General features: G+C 38.0%; 1 protein-coding gene across 2 annotated transcripts in view; it reads left to right on the top strand.

Annotated features, from left to right (window-relative positions):
* dpp10 (dipeptidyl peptidase like 10) overlaps positions 1 to 17,317 on the top strand; it is a 258,273-nt gene that overhangs the window by 160,453 nt on the left and 80,503 nt on the right. The gene's annotated exons all lie outside the window — the stretch shown is intronic.

A 17,317-nucleotide genomic window follows, 5' to 3' on the forward strand; every position in this document is an offset into this window, starting at 1 on the left:
TACAGTGAAAGAATCTTCAGTAATTCTGTCAACTTCCAAAGATAAGGTAAATCCATACCAATAGCATTCCAGAATTTGTGGAGGTACGACACAAGTTTCATATGAAAAACAGGTACCGCAAAGCAAGTTTGTTAAGCAGTTTTATGCCTACAAGGAGAGAAGTGTGATTGTTTTAAAAGTATCTCACCTGGACCAGACCAATGTCAGTATCCTTGAGGGCAATGTTTTTAATGCTAAATATAACAGAAGGACAACATTTGTATCTATAAGCTTGTCATTTCCTATTGACACGAAGATCAATTTCAAATGCTAAGCCTCCTGCAATGGCGTGTCTTTGTCCATAAATTTTACCATAGAGAGAAATGAGAAATTTTTACATCATATCCTAATAAGCCCATACAAGTATAATTAAATATTAAATAAAAGGTCTGGTATGCTTCTTGTCATTGTTCAACACTTTTCAAGGGCAATCCAGGTGAGTAATTTCACAGCTATAATCCACCTCCTCCTGCTCTGTACCAACATGAGTCAATTATTACATTGTATATATTGTTGTGCAACAAACAAATAAATGATGTAGGATATTAAAAATTAAAAACCGAGCACAGCATTGACGTTCATGTTTATAGTGGTTCGGCTTTTATTTTGATGTTGGCGTGTTGGGGCTTGACTTAATTTTATGCGTGAAAAAATGACAAGTAGCACTGCAATATTGTTATGGTAAGTTTTCATCAGGTTTTTTTGCCCATGAGATTGGTCCAGCCGTGACTTTATGGGGTAGGCACAACAATTACATCAAATCACCAATCAGGGATTGAATTAGATGACTTAAATGATAGTCCAAAGGTTTCGTTTTTGCCTGTCCGGGATGTTTCTGGGCAGAACTAAATATTTTCCTTCCAGCCAAGCTGCGGAGGCAAGGTACTATTAGTGACATATGCAAATTTTGCTGTGCGAACACCCGATCCTCATTTGTGGGCTGGTTTCACACTCGATCCTAGTTGGCTGCTGTCCTCAGCTTCCTCGAGCGTCAGTTTTGAATGTTGTGTTTACAAATGTCAATGGAAAAACGGCGGACCATACCTTTAAACTGGGTACACACATGACAATTGGGCCAAACCTGAGCCTTTTCCTTCCCCTCCAGTCAAAGTCAGCCAAGGCCAGATTCTTGAATGTCTCTCAAAGATGATCCTGTGTTGGGGAGCGTGCGAATAGTGAATTTTCTCTACTCAATCTGCTCAGCAAAGGGCCTAAAATTGTAAACCTTTCCATTTTAAACTTGTTCAATATTTACAACTAGGGGTGTGAATTGCCTAGTACCTGACGATTCGATTCGTATCACGATTCACAGGTCACGATTCGATTCGATACCGATTAATCCCGATACGAATTTATGTCGATTGTTGCGATTTTTTTTCATTCAAATTTAGAAAATACTAATCAGTAAGCTTGTAGAGTGTAAGATTTATATGAAAATGTATTATTTATTTATCTGAAATTTCAGTCTTATAGAGGTTGTAATCTGTTTCATGTTTGAACAGCATTAAAATAAAATATTAAGGCTTAATGTTCCGTTCATATAACATTCTTCCATGCTCAAGGTGTGAATCCTAAAAAAAAAAACAAACAAAAAAAAAAAAAACACGATTCTGCCGATTATTGAATCGATTCGAGAATCGCGCGATGTAGTATCGCGATATATCGCCGAATCGATTTTTTTTTAACACCCCTATTTACAACCATAAATCTTTGTGGTCAACACCAGGTTTGGCCAAGCAAAAGACTTTGCAATTGTGATGAACGTGTCAAGAGGAATAAGAAAGTGACTTGGACTTTTTCTAGTGTTTGAGTGTTTCTCATGTATGACAATACAAATGACACGTTTGCAACTTCGACATAGTTACCATTTAAGCTACATCTTCTCCCATTTCTTCTTTTCTTACTATTGCTTTTAACGGGTGCTCTTCGGCAACATATACATGTAGCATCTCACAGGGTTATCTTAGTACAACAAAAGACTACTTGTGCAAGAGAGGAGGCTCACAATTGTCGGTGGTGGTATTGTTTTGTGTGTGGTGTGCTGTTTTGGCCATATGGAGTACACCACATGTAGTTTCTTTTCTATGTATGTGTTGGGTCCTTCATATTCTAAAAATCAGTATGCCATGCGTAAAGCTACTGGGCGCAGAAAATTCAATTTTGAATCGGTACTGCCATTTGTTGATGAAAAAATGAAACTGCACACACCCTTCTTCACATACACAATGCACACATGACGTCACATCTGGATACAGAGGGCGTGAAATTCAGACCCGAATCCAGTCTGAAAAATATATGCCAGAGGCTTGCAGGTGTATGCATTGTTAACAGACAAGGTGTTAATCTACTACCAAGAAGATGTTTCAGTCGTAAATTGTTATTGTAAATATATTTTTGGCCAAATTGTTACAGAGAGCAGCTTTAAATTTTCTATGCAAGACGTTTTTTTTTGTGTGAAGGTCTCTGCTCTTAGGATTTTTATTTATTTATATTTTGTAATGTTTTTATTGTTGCTATGGTGGGAAGAGTTTGGTGAGGAAGCGCTTGACTAGGCTGCAAAGATGCATCAACCCAATTTATCAGCTTTGGGGTAATCTAGCATGGATCTTGTCATTCGCATTGATGACCTCACAAGTATTATTTTTAAATGAATGGGCAAAATTCCTTATAACAATGTTATTTTTATTTATTTTATTTTAGTTTTTCATTTTCAGTTCTTGTAGAAGACATGGCCACGTTTCCAAATGGTTATTTTCGTACATTTTTACTTTCTATTTTTCTTGTGAACGTGAAATATCTCTAGTAGAGGTGTCAGACTCGTTATGTCTCAGTAGGATTCCTGCATTGATCCATACCACTATTTGCCTCCTTCACCTGATGAACAATTGTTTCTATTGATGGTATTCATTGGCTAATCAGGTAGAGTTACTGTTATAGCTATTGTAATTAAAGACACCTCATCATTGCTTGCAGTTCTCTAAGATATTGTTTAAGAGAAAAATAGAAAGAAACATTGCAGTACAAACACCCATGCTTGATTATTCCATTAACTTAAAGCCACATCTGTTTTCCATGATTTGTCTTGTCTTTTAGCTTGTCATGCAACTGATCTAGTCACTTAAGGCCTCGTTATACTTCTGCGTCAGGCTACGACGGAAACGTTACAGCGTAGCCCGGCTCGTGCTTTTGCCTTCACACTCGTGCGCAATACACATCACAAGACACATCGGGTTCTGCTGCAGTTTCACTCTAAGTCAGGGTGTCGCTACGGCTGCTATTGGCTTTGTCGTCACAGAGTGGAGATTCCTCTGCGTTTTATGAAAATTCAGGAAGTCGTTTTCCGTTTCAGGAACAAGACGCAAAGCCAGGGGTGAGTCACCATGGCAATTATTTAATGCCAATTTCCGACGGTGCCACTGTAAACTCAAAAACACAACAGCCCTGTGCTGAGCAAAGAGTTGCTGTTATGTACAAAAGCACAATATTGTGCTTTTTTTTAGTATGAGCTCTCTTTTTTACATTGTGATCTTTTTTAAATATCGCCAACACCCCCACAATATCGTGATAATTATCGTATCGTGACCTTCATATCGTGATAATATCGTATCGTGATGTTTGGATATCGTTACATCCCTACTTACAATCAAAGTTGCCTTCATGGAAACTATCCGGCGGGGAGAGAGAGAGAAAAGAAAAAGCATAGTATGCAATCGATCGGACCAATCACAAGCGATGCTACGTCCCGCCATCTATTGGATGAGAAGAAGAAGAATTGGCAATGGTTGCGCTGCACCCGGCAATGAGCTACACGGCACTTCATTAACTTCATTAACTACGCCGGTCATTAATACAAGAGCAAACGCATAAGTTTAAACCAGGCTTAAGTCAAGTCATCTTTATTTATGTACCAGTAAAGTAAGACACAAACACTGCTATTATACAGGACATGAAATGTTGTTGATGACCTCTCTTCAAAACATGCTAATTTATAGAGAGTACATTCTTCTTTTTGAGAAGCAACCATCTTTCTGTTGCCATTTCCTTATTGCTAACCAGTGGTGATTCCTCTAAGATGGCAAGGGAAGCTCAGCTTCCCCTAAAATATCAACCCCTTCCCTCATCAAAAAAGTGTTGAGATATAGCTGCTATGTGTGGATTTCATTGACTAAATATGTGCTAGAACACTTTCATCTGTTGTTCAGAATCAGCTACTTATCACAGGTATAAACTGACATGACTTCCTTCTCATTCATAACCGTTGCTCCACGGTGCTTTGACAGTCGGAGGCTGAGCGTCAACTGCTTCTCTGAGGAAGTATCGAGTGGGTTGTTTCACTACGCGAAACTGGACGGTCATTGGATAAATGCTGGGCTTTATCCCGCCCCTCGAACGCTCAGCATCACTGGGAGTCAATGAGACAGTGGGCTGGCCCGTACGCTCGGCTTCTGCATGATGATTGGATAATTTGACTGGAAGCGGAATTGACAGTGAACTAAGGGAATCAGCAATTTTGAAATATAAAATTCCATTTTGCGACTTCGTCTTTGTTAAAAATGACTGCAGTTTCTTTCTCAAACAAGTAAAAGCCCCCCCTCCGCACACACACACACACACACACACACACACTAAACCTCCTTCCCCAACTCACAGCCAGTCAGTCAGACGGCACCCTTGCAGCTGCACCTGCTAGCAAGCTGCCATCATGGCATTTAATATGAATGTTGTTGACAGGATTTTGGTGAACCCATTTGATAGTCTTCCTTACTAAGAGAATATTAAAGTAAATAAACATAATGATTTGGCCGGAAAAAAATTAGCTTCCACTCCGTGAATGACCAGCAGCCACCACTACTGCTAACCCCTGGCAGAGTTGCGCCATTACATAAAAATTATTACCATCTTTATTGCCAACTCTTACTCTTATTATTTAATTGAAGAACGTCATACATTTTCTTGATGATGATAGTGATAGAGGTGCAACTAGATAGATGTGTGTGATATGAACACAGAATTTACATCACTGTACAAGTAATTTTACATCACAATAAATTATATATATCTCAAATAAGTATTTTGCCTTACAATTACATAACATTATTGACAATTTTTTAAAATATCTTTTTTTTAAATGTATAGGCTTACTGTATAGTATTCATTTCCATATTTTACACAGAGCAAACAAATTGTGAAAACATCCATCCATCCATCCATTTTCTTGACCGCTTATTCCTCACAAGGGTCGCGGGGGCTGCTGGCGCCTATCTCAGCTGGCTCTGGGCAGTAGGCGGGGGACACCCTGGACTGGTTGCCAACCAATCGCAGGGCAAAATTGTGAAAACAACAAAACTAAAATAAAACAAATCTAATCGCCAACCAAAAATAACTGGTAGTGTGACCACTTTTCAAAGAATGCAGTAAAATGCAAAGAATTACAATAAAAAATGCAAAGAATTACAATCAATACAATTCAGTACTTGAACTTCAAGTATGCCTTCAATTTATCCAATGAAAGTGCTTAATCTGCTAATAAATGAACAGCTTCAGGGATTGAGTTTATTTCCCTAATCTTTCTGCCTAATCTTCAGGCGTAAGCATCTCTACATGTTTTGAGAGAGAGAGCGAGAGAGAGAGAGAGAGAGAGCGAGAGAGAGAGAGAGAGAGAGAGAGAGAGAGAGAGAGAGAGAGAGAGAGAGAGAGAGAGAGAGAGACCTACGTAGCTTGCCTTTGCAATAAACTGGAAGGCAAATTAAATAATATTTTTTTGGTCAAAATTTGGCCTCTGCAATTGGAATCTGTGTCTTGCTCAAGGACACCACATGCATGTGTGCGTGCACGTGCGTGTGTTGGTGGTGGTGGTGGTGGTGCTGGTCTGGAAGCGGGGTCCCCAAGGAAAGAGGAGCTCAAAGTCAAAAATATTCTTTACAGTACAATAATATGCTCTACGTGTCTCCACTAGAATACACATGGCATTCTGATTAATATTGTATTTGTGGAAAATGATTTAAGCAGCAAATTATACCCATTTTTATTTATCTCACGGGGCAGCCATTTTGTGACTTGCTGTTGGCTGGAAATGACATCACAGTGCCTCAGAGCTCATATAACGACCAATCCTGGCTCACCTGTTTTCTAGGTTTGGGCATGTGACACTTTGCAAGCTAAGCTAACAAACACTCACAAATGTCCAGACACGATACATCGGTCACTGTAAATAGGATCAGTGGTACAGTGATGGCTATTGTAATAGAGCAACAGGGCCTGTTCAATGTGGTAATCCCTCATTCTGTTTTGAAATGCCATCAAAGATTGCCTCCATGGCTACGCACCTGTAGATGTGTCATCAGGTTCGACACTAACCGTTTTGTTGACAGCACAATCACTGCTGGCAAACATTCTTTGCATTGTATTACAATAATTGGGCCTTTATCTTAAGCCTCTGTCAAGATATTTTGTATGTTTAACCTTGGAACATCTTGGGCGCCTCCAACATTGTTGCTGATGTCTGCCGTACCCAGGGTTGGGCCCAGGAAGTAAAAACCTTGAAACAGTTTAGCTTTAGCTACAGCAGTACCTCTAATCAAAAGGTGGAAACAAGCTTGTTTACTTGCCAGTTGAGTAGAAGTACCTGTGGCTAAAGTTGATAGACATTTACAAATGTTTTCAATTTTACTTTCCGAAACACTCTTGTCATAAAATAATACATTGTTTTCCATTTTATGTTTAAAATCTTCTTGTGTGATTATTATCTAATTGACACAGTATTTTCCTCTAACAAACCATTCAAGCAATAATCTGTATGTTTTTCACAAGTTGACTATGGTAGCAGGGCTGGCCCTACATAATTTGGTAGGCGAAAATGTACATGGTAGCCCCCCACACACACACGCATACAAAAAAAATCCAAAATTAAAAAAAACAACAACAACAACATAGCTATATTTAATAGCACACCACACAATAAATACTGAATTCCACAAACAAATAAAAATAAGAAAAATAACATAAGTGCAATCAAACTGTTTAGTGCAATTTTTGCAAAATGACATTATTTAAAACCTCAGAATGTTTTCAAACTATGTACAATAATAATTGTGTAAGATACAAATAAAAAAAAGACTTGTTAATTCCAGGCCTAGCAGACATGTTGCTACCCATAACAGTCATGGAGATCACAGAAAATACTAGATGTAGTGGTTTGTGTTATGGGTTACATTTTTTTTATTTTTTTTTGCATTAGTTAATTTGATTAAATTGAAGATTTTGTCATCGATACATCCTATTACAACAGGGGTGTCCAAACTTTTTCATTTGAGGGCCACATACAGAAAATCAGAAGGACGCAAGGGCCACATAATGTTATGAAGAGAAATTGTGTTTAGTCCTAAAAATTGTACAAATAATTTATTTCTGCTTTTGCATATTTAGAAAAATGCTACAGTATAGAAACCAATGTATTTATAATATGGCAGTAGGGTTATTATAGTTTGGGAATTTTTCATTTGAGTTAGTTTTTATTAGTTTTCAGGCTGGTTCTGTTAGTTTTTATTAATTTAGTTCTTTAAAAAATGCTTAGTTTTAGTTTAGTTTGTTAATTTCAGTATTAGTTTTTTTTAAGTTTTTTCTTTAATGTGTATTACTTGTGCGCAAAATGTAAAAAACACCATGGGAGCAACGTCATCTGAAGGTGCTTTTCTATTGACTGCTGCTAGATGACGTCACTTCTCTGTCACATACTTTCAAACGTCATTATTCCGGTTTATATAAAAATAAATCTACTAAAAATCACATTTAAAATCATACCCAAAGGCTCATGCATTAAATTAATTACCAAAGACTAAAACGAAGGACGGCGGCACGGTGGTCGAGTAGTTAGCATGTCCGCCTCCCAGTTCTGAGGACTCCAGTTCGAGTCCAGGCTCCGGCCTTCCTGGGTGGAGTTTGCATGTTCTCCCCGTGCCTGCGTGGGTCTTCTCCGGGTACTCCGGTCTCCTCCCACATTCCAAAGACATGCATGGCAGGTTAATTGGGTGCTCCGAATTGTCCCTAGGTGTGCTTGTGAGTGTGGATGGTTGTTCGTCTCTGTGTGCCCTGCGATTGGCTGGCAACCAGTCCAGGGTGTCCCCTGCCTACTGCCCAGAGCCAGCTGAGATAGGCGCCAGCACCCCCCGCGACCCTTGTGAGGAATAAGCGGTCAAGAAAATGGATGGATGGATAAAACGAAGGACATGTTTGCTATAATTATAGTTAGTTTTAGTTAGTTTTGTATAAAATGTAGTTTCAGTTAGTTTTCGTTTTTTAAAAAGCTTTTTCGTTTTTATTTTATTTCGGTCGCAATATTGTTTTTTGAATTTTAGTTTTAGTTTTTTCATTCGTTTTACTTAACTAAAATAACCTTTAATGACACCTGTTTTTTGATACCCTCCCTTCTTACTTTGACCATCTCCAAACATGTTTGTTTTGTTTATTTTATTTGAACTGAGTCAAATGCCATTTTTAGCATATGTCGCGGGCCACTGAAAAATGGACGGCGGGCCGCGAATGGCCCCCGGGCCGTAGTTTGGACACCACTGTATTACAACCTTACTTTCATGTTGTGAGCTCAGTGCATATTTCTACAGAACACATTTTGTCAATATTTTGGAAATTGTTCTTATGTTCATTGAGATTTTGAATAAAATCTTTACATTTTTCAAAGGGGGTGTACTCATATATGCTGAGCACTGTCCATGATGCAGCAATAGCTGATATAACCGAAATAGTCACCTCGATCTCGAAGATCAAGGTTTGTGTCACTCAAAGTGGTGACTCACAGTCATTTGTTTGGAATAGAAGTAATAATAATGAACTTAATGAAATATATTTGCTATATAACCTATTTTATGTTAGAAAACACGAGGGGGGGTTGGGGGGGACGCTTGTTGGGGTGGAGGTCATTTTTTATTTAATTTTTTTTCTTTCACTTCCTGCAATTTGGCGCCCCCTCCACGAGATGGCCCCCCAATCGACCGCCTATCTCGCCTGTAATCAAGGCGACTGTCTGGTAGAACACAATGGCGGGATTTGCTTTATTTACACTATACCGTATAAATCACTATACCTTTGTCCTTTTACTGTCAGGCTCATAAAAAAATACATGGATTTTCTAGTTACTGCTTGACTATGATTTACAGCACAGTGTGTCATGCTGGAGCACAGAATCAAACCTTTCTTTCAAATAACTAAATGCACGAGAGAATGTGTTGTGCTGTTGCACAGAACTGAGCCTTCATTTGAAATAAATGAACACATTAGAAATCACTCATACACAGACAAAAAATATATATACAGTACAGGCAAAAATAAGAACCCTAACATTGCTTCCGTGCCACCAGTAGGCTATTAAATGTTTTTGTGTGTTGAATGTGATGAGAGTTTTCGTTCTTAAAATTTAAATGTATCCAGTTAGAAATGGAATTGTCAAGGTTCTGGTTCTCAAAATTTTGACTTTGTGATACTGACGAGGGGGAAATCACATGTAATGTCGACTTAACCACTCTAAAACAAGTCATTTGACCCCAATATGTCCTCTAGTTAGTACACACACGCACACGCACACAGACTATATATTTATTGAGGAAATATATTGTCCCGGTTGAGGGTCATTGAGGTAATGACTGTTATAAAGCTCATTTGCTGTGTCCTGACTTCTGCTAGAAAACAGTTGATCAGGTTCTTATCTGTGCCTTGACACACCCTATAAAAGAATTCTATTTTTTGACAATCGGTCCAAAGTCTTAATGTCTCTATTACTTCTCATAATTGTGTTATTAACCGAGGATGTTTAAAGTGGCAACTCATAAATGAGATAGAAAGTGAAAATTAGTGTGAGAAAGATGTTACTCTGTGGAGTAACTGTGCGATGTGCTATTTGTTTTTTGGGGAACGAAGAAATTGAGCATGTTTAAAACAGGGATCCCAATACATACAGACAGTTTTGTGTAGTTTACTATAAAATATGGAGTGGCGTCAACTTAAATAAATAAAATAAATAAATACAACAATGCATACTACATACATGCACACACTGAGTTGATTAGTAAACAGCATGCATCGTACATATTATGAAACGTAAAACGTTTCCAGTCAGTGCTAACCAGAGTTGTAATGTAATGGTTTGGGGTTTTTCATTCTAGTTAGTTTTTCTTTGTTTGTTTGTTTGAAATTCAATTAGTTTTTAGAGCAGATTTGTTACTTTTGTTAGTTATTATTTTTCAAAAACTCAGTTTCAGTTTAATTTTGATTATTATTTTTTTTTTTTCAAATACACAGAGTGGTTGTCAAGTGCACGATTAAAAAAAAAGGTCACTGAGTACAATATTGTGTAATAAAGTCGAGCGATTGTTTGACCTTGCTTCTTCTGTATGAAAGGATGACGATTCCAAAATAAATACATTTAAAATAAACCCCAAAAATTCATGTATGAAATTAACTGATGAAAACAAATAATAATAAATAATAAATAAATCTGTTTATATATATATATATATATATATATATATATATATATATATATATATATATATATATATATATATATATATATATAAATGTAAGATAAAGTTTCAGTTAATTTTAATTAAAAAAAAATGTTTTATTTCATTAATGACCCCCCAATTCTAGTATCAGTCCAGTTAAAACATAGTTTTGAGTGAGCAATTATCAGCCAGCATAAACGTCTATACAATGCTAATTACCTAAAGTCACAATTATACATACAGCATAGTTCAAATAGTACAGGTATCATTAACCTAAATGTACATAAACAACCTGCAATCCCTAGTAACACTAACAGTTAATATTGAGTAGGGGTGTCACGATTCGCCAACTCCACGATTCGATTTAAATTTCGATTTTGGGGTCACGATTCGATTTTTTTTTCGATTTTTTTTTTTTTTTCCGCTCCCCCACTTTATAACACAGAGGCATATGCTTCTGTAGGCTAAGGCTAGTCTATGATCATTGGTTCTATTCATTGTACAGTAAATCTTATTTCAAAAGATCGGCTACATATAGGTGATGCAATTTCCATATTATTTTTGTGTAAATTTATGTAATATATGATAATTGACATTAGGCAGGAATGATCAAATTCAAAGAATTTATTTACAATATAAAGTTAACCGTCTTGTTCTTACTGAAGTGTAAAATAAAAAATAAAAAAACAAAAACAAAAAGTCACAGTGGGTGCCTGCCATCTATTGACTGTTTTTGGTTACAACAGTGTGCTGTGCGTTCCTCTTAAAATAATGTGCAATGTGCAACAACAACAAAAAATATATTGTATCCAAAGTCATGGAACAAATACAGCCTGAACAAACTATATCCCAACATTTACAGTTGCTGGGCATACTGTAGCGTGGTTCAAGTACACTAATTAAATGTTTGAATCCAGCGTTTTCCAAGGCTGCAGGTCTGCTGCTATAAATAGACCTATGGATCTGGCGTTTCGCGCGAGCTGAAGTGTGTGGAAGTTTCACTGTAAATGAGGATGAAATAGTTGGTTGGACCGTTGTTTTCCCACTTCTAGTTGAATTTGATAAATCTAAATCTTTGTGATGCCTGCGTAAATGTCCCGTCATGTTTGTCGTGTTTCCCGTTGTTACGGCTGGCGGCTCGGGCCATTCAGTTTGAATGCGCCAGCGCGACACTCTGATTGGAGGACTGTGCCAGCGCGACACTCCGATTGGACGACTGTGCCAGCGCGACACTCCGATTGGACGACTGTGCCAGCGCGACACTCCGATTGGACGACTGTGCCAGCGCGACGCTATTGTGTATCCGTGTATTATACCCCTATTAGTTATTGTTTCTCCTCCGTTCTGTCAGTTCTGTCAAATGCGGTTATTATTTGTTCACCTTCCACTTTCACTCCCTTGTCAAACCCCTGCCTGAAATTTCAATTAAAACTACTCAGATGTTAAAGTCGACCCGTGTTTATCTACTCTATATTTTCTGTTATTGTGTTACTTCCCTTCCCCTTGACGAGCCGGGCGTAACACCGTGGCCGAGTACAGTACGCGCACATAGCATATCTTGCAACTGTGGTCTTTTTATCGACAACGTGAACGTTGTCGACATAACTCACCGGGAACGCAAAATGTTTCCAAACTGGTGACGAGAGAAGCGGGAGCGGCTTGAAGCACCATTGCTGTGTCTGTCCGCGCTTGCCATCATGACTGCAGGAGAAGTCAGCTAACAAGTGCCGTTAGCTAGTAGCTGAATGGCTGCGTCTCATTTGCTTTCCTGGGAGGTGGCGGTGGCGGCGGTGGCGGCGGGCGCGGGGGGGGGGGCATCGAATCGTGTGTCCTCTCTTCTATTTCGATGCTCGAAATCGTGACGTAATTTCGATCGATTTCGATAAAAAATCGAAATCGTGACACCCTTAATATTGAGGCACTTACTTGCTAATGTATGCACACGTTGTGAATCGAGTTGATTTGTGGAAAACTCAAATGTGGTATATTCCCCTCCATCTAGCCATTAGTGTGGGTAATAATGTAGGTGGTCAAAACATGCCTAATTAAAATTTTATTGCATTAATAAACTAATGTGCTAATAGTAAATTATGTCTTAATGTGCAATACATATTCACTCTACCCAGGTGGACAATTACCACAATTCTGTACTTTTTAACTAATGTTCTTGTTCTACCAAATCTGCCAACAGACTTGCATTTTATTCTTTTTTATTGCTCATATTTTACCTTTACTTTGCACCAAAAGGAGCAGCGCTCCAAATTTTGCTGAATACCTGTTGTACGATGACAATAAAGGCATTATATTCGATCTATTCTTACCGCCACAGGGTGCTAGTAGTGCGCAAGTGGAATATAACCTTACCTGTTTAACAGATGCACTGCTTTTATACCATGAAATGATATCATGATATTGCTGTTATAGTTGCATCAATAATTGACTATTTCGTTTGCTTTCGTCCACTGTAAAGTTTGTTTATATAGGACAGAAGAGCAGCGCATGCCGGAAACTCGCAACCGGTCTCTGTCTGTTATTGGCACCAGAGCACCATTTACTGGTGTTGTGGTGAATTGCAGCCAATTTTGGAATGGACAGACTTTGTAAGGTGCTGTATAAAGGAGTGTTTTGTGTGGGATGGATTTTTTTTGTGTGTGTTTTCAGTCCGATGAATCCCCGGGTCAGTTGATTTCAGGTCCGTTACCAACAGACTTGCTCATTTTAGATTTACTGATCCTTTCGTGAACTCCACTTGAGTGGTAGCCTTATCAATTCTCTTTTAAATATTTGACAAATTGGAGGCCAGGTTTCATTCCTGTATAAGTTGTCCCTGTGGTATAAAATACATGAGTTCTTCAAGGTGAACAAAACAAAGTAAAGCACCACATTAGATGCCCGTAGTACTGTAAATTACATTTTGCAGCGATTCACATAGCGACATATTTATGCTTTCGATATGTGCTGTGTTCCAGCAAGCAACGATTGCAATCGTAATAAAAAATAAAATGAGGGGATAGCATAACCATATATGAAGTCAAGCCTTTTATTCAAAAGATTAACTTCTAATTAGATCATGTTTTCTCCTCCCCTCTGTCCAATTGTGGTATATGAGTGGATTGTGTTTCACCTGCAGGGTTTTATGGGTAATTGAGGGCAGAAAGCCTGCAGAGATAAGATATTTATATGAGGGAGGTTTAATTTATCTTATCACTGACAGCATATGGGGTGCAAGATGCCATTTGAGACCTGCTAACACAAAGATTCAGATGTGGAGTTGGAGGATGGAGCATTGCAAATGTTGCTGGTTTCTCACCAGATAATAACATACACGATATGCTTCATGGTCAATCAGATAGTGCAAACAAGCTTTCTGCACTCAGTTTGATCAATGGTTGCCCTTCAATGCATATGCATGCAGGATCCCTTTGGTTGCATAGATGTAGATCTCAGGGTCAACAGCCAACTCATGTGCCGACTACAAAGAGTATTTTTTTTTCTTTTTTTCTTAGGTAGTTGTGAGGTGCAAATTCTAAGCAGGTTCGAGCTCAGATGTATATTTGGAGAATTAGTTTTTATGTCCACTATACATCACAATAATGGATTTTAATTGTTCTAAATATGACGTAATTCAGAAATTCCATAAAATTACATTTATTCTCATGCGCTTAAAAGGATGTAGACATTTAACAAAGGTTGTAAATCAAACCATAGTAATGGAACTTTGCCTTTAAAGTCTAAAATTGTTATTACGTTTTGGGACATTATTGATCTATGCTGTGATGTGTGGTCCAACCAAATTTGTAGTATTTAAGTGAATGCAAACATAATTCATCGTGATGCCGATCTTTGTCAACTGTTGGCATATGAAGCCCTTTGAGACTCTTGTGATAAAGCGCTACTGTATACAAATGAATTTCACTTGGCTACTCATGTCAGCTGTCACTTAATCAATAAACACAAATGAGCCTGTTTACTTGGAGCTGATTCATAGCCATACCATAACACTGTATGATCATAAGATGCCGGGCTCATGATGTTATGCTCTGCTAAAAGAGAATTGTTCCTTTCCTTCACAATTTTCACTCACTTCCTAACATTCTGATGCAAGTTGGCCTTAGTTTCATCTTTACCAGGAATCTGATTCAAAAACTAGATTAGGACTCTAGACTAAATTTTTGCAGTGTTTGCACTGGTGCACCATTTTTCTTGCCTTGGGTGCGCCGGCACAAAATTTTGGTGCACCAAAATTTGACCGCATCACATTTAACAGGGGCTAGGTTTAAACACAACAACAACAAAAAAAAACAAAAAAAACCCCAAAAAACAGCAAACAAACAAACAAACAAAAAAGCGCCGGCACAAAATTTTGGTGCACCAAAATTTGAAGGCATCACATTTAACTGGGGCTGGGTTTAAACACAACAAAAACAAACAAACAAAAACAAAACAAAACGATATATCGATGTCTCAGTGATTTTCCTTTTCTCAGCCCAACATCAATTTTCATAAAACCATGTATCGATACTTTTAATATAGCTTCCTGCCCACCCGCCATAAATTCATGTGTCTTCTCGTGTCACGCGGGGACATTTATTTGACAAAAAACATGACCACGGAATTATGCCAGAGCACGTACTCAATTCAAAAACTCAAAGCATTGTTCAAATGTGCCCTTCTGTTATTCAAAGTATCCCAAAAAGGAGCAGGGCTTACAAAGAAATAAACAGCTCCAGCATGAGCCGCTCCGAGCTACTCATTGCTGTATAACATTAAAAATGGACTGCGTTTTAATACGAGTGGATCGCGGGTCTACCACTCAAAAAATACATACACAGAAACACGCACTTTAGACAGCTTCAGGCTCCGATTGAATGAAATTTCCACTACGGAAAAGCTTTTCATTTGGCAGTAGTTTTAAATGGCTTACCGAAACTAGAATTCTGTGTCGTATTGGTAGAATCCTGGTTGGTTATTGCGCATCTTGCTTTTCTAAATAGTATATACTTATCGTAGCTACAGAGAGAGACAGACCATGCACTACTTCTTCCTTTTGATTGTTGTCAAATACTTTTGGTGCATTAGCGCCTGCGCCTCTTTCTTTAGCATAGATATCTATGGCTATGAAGGCCACTGATGGAAATGCATCACTTCTTTATTTTTGCAGTTGGCGGGTGCTTTTGGTGCATTACAGCCACCTTATTAAATGGAGTGCATGCATGCAGCAGTAATTAAACTGTACATTAACTGAACTCAAATGCCCCCATAGAGAAGTTAGGTAAGAATTGGACATAAAAAGACAAAATGTGGATGCATAATTATGTACTATGGCTGTGTCTCCAATGATAAAAGGTAGATTTGGTTTGGTTTTGCAACCACTGGAGCATTAGCATAAAAACTATCACAGGAATGTGAAAGTCATGATTTGCCAGAGCGGTTTTGCGTGCGCTGTGGTTGTAATTGATTTTAATTGGTATTCATTGTTTTGATCAGGTCATGTTCAATAAAACATACATAATTAATTTAACTGCACTGGATTCCATTTGAAATATAATTATATATAAATATTTTGACTAATGCCCAAAGCTAGTGCAAAATGTTTCTACTATTTGCAGCATTAGTATGTCTGTGAATGCCTTCCATATAAAAGTAAAATTGGGACTGCATTAAATACATAACTGAATTGAAAATCAATGTGAATTGTGAATCAAATCCATTTTGGAAATCTGAATCGATACCCAGCCCTACATGTAACACTGCAGTTTTACAAATATATGCATGTATTTATTTTTGCGTTTTGTCAATCAATCTGGGCAAAGTTCTTTCTTTGAAGTACTACAGTGTTTTTGTTTTGTTTTTTCAGTGTCTGCAATGGCCCCCTATAAATTGGGCACATGCATCATTATTGCTGTATGAAGGGTTTAAGTTCAAGTCGTTGTTGTGCTGCCTCTTTTGTTATACTGTAGGCAACGTTAAACTTGATAGTCATCTCGGTCTCATCTGATCTTTTGCCGCTGCCTGCCACTGAAAGGCAACTGGGAGAGGAGCCACTTCTGCAGTGCATTTGTCACATGTTATGTGTTTCAATGTGTTGTTTTTTTAGCATTTGAAATAGGATTTTATTAGAAACAGTCACAAATGCACTATTACCGACCATGACCTCTCCACCCACTTTACAGTAAATACAGCACATCCTATTATCGGCTTTATTGTACCTTAGCCAGGGAAACTGGCCAAGCCATTTTTTTTTTTAAATGTATAAACTTTTAAATCTTTTACTTGATATGAGCTCTGGCGCAGAGTGCACTTCAATAACTGATGCTGTCTCTGGATTAAGGTGTGATACAACCTGGGAAGTGTCTGAGCTTTTCTTACAAATGTCGAACAAATCCGGCCATAATTATGTTAACATTGTCTGTAGTTCTAGAAGAGTTTTTATTTCTATTTTTTTTTCTTTACGTTAATTAGGTTAAATAAGAAAAAGTACAGGAGTATCTGGACAACGGCCAATCGGTGGGGGTTTGGTTTGGTTTGGTTTGGTTTGGTTTGGTTTATTCATTTCTTCCTTTCGGACACATTACAGCTCACATCACATCATTTGCAACATTGACATCCGAAAGAAGAGCTGACAGGTAGAAGCCGATGGCTTATTCGAGACCCGTCCCCATCGACCCATTACTATAACGCATCAATCATATACATTATTTAGAATAGTCAGTGATTTTTATCGTTATCCATCCCATACTATCCCAGACACTGCTCGCTCACTT

Source organism: Festucalex cinctus, chromosome 11, assembly GCF_051991245.1.
Source record: "Festucalex cinctus isolate MCC-2025b chromosome 11, RoL_Fcin_1.0, whole genome shotgun sequence".
Classification (NCBI taxonomy): domain Eukaryota; kingdom Metazoa; phylum Chordata; class Actinopteri; order Syngnathiformes; family Syngnathidae; genus Festucalex; species Festucalex cinctus.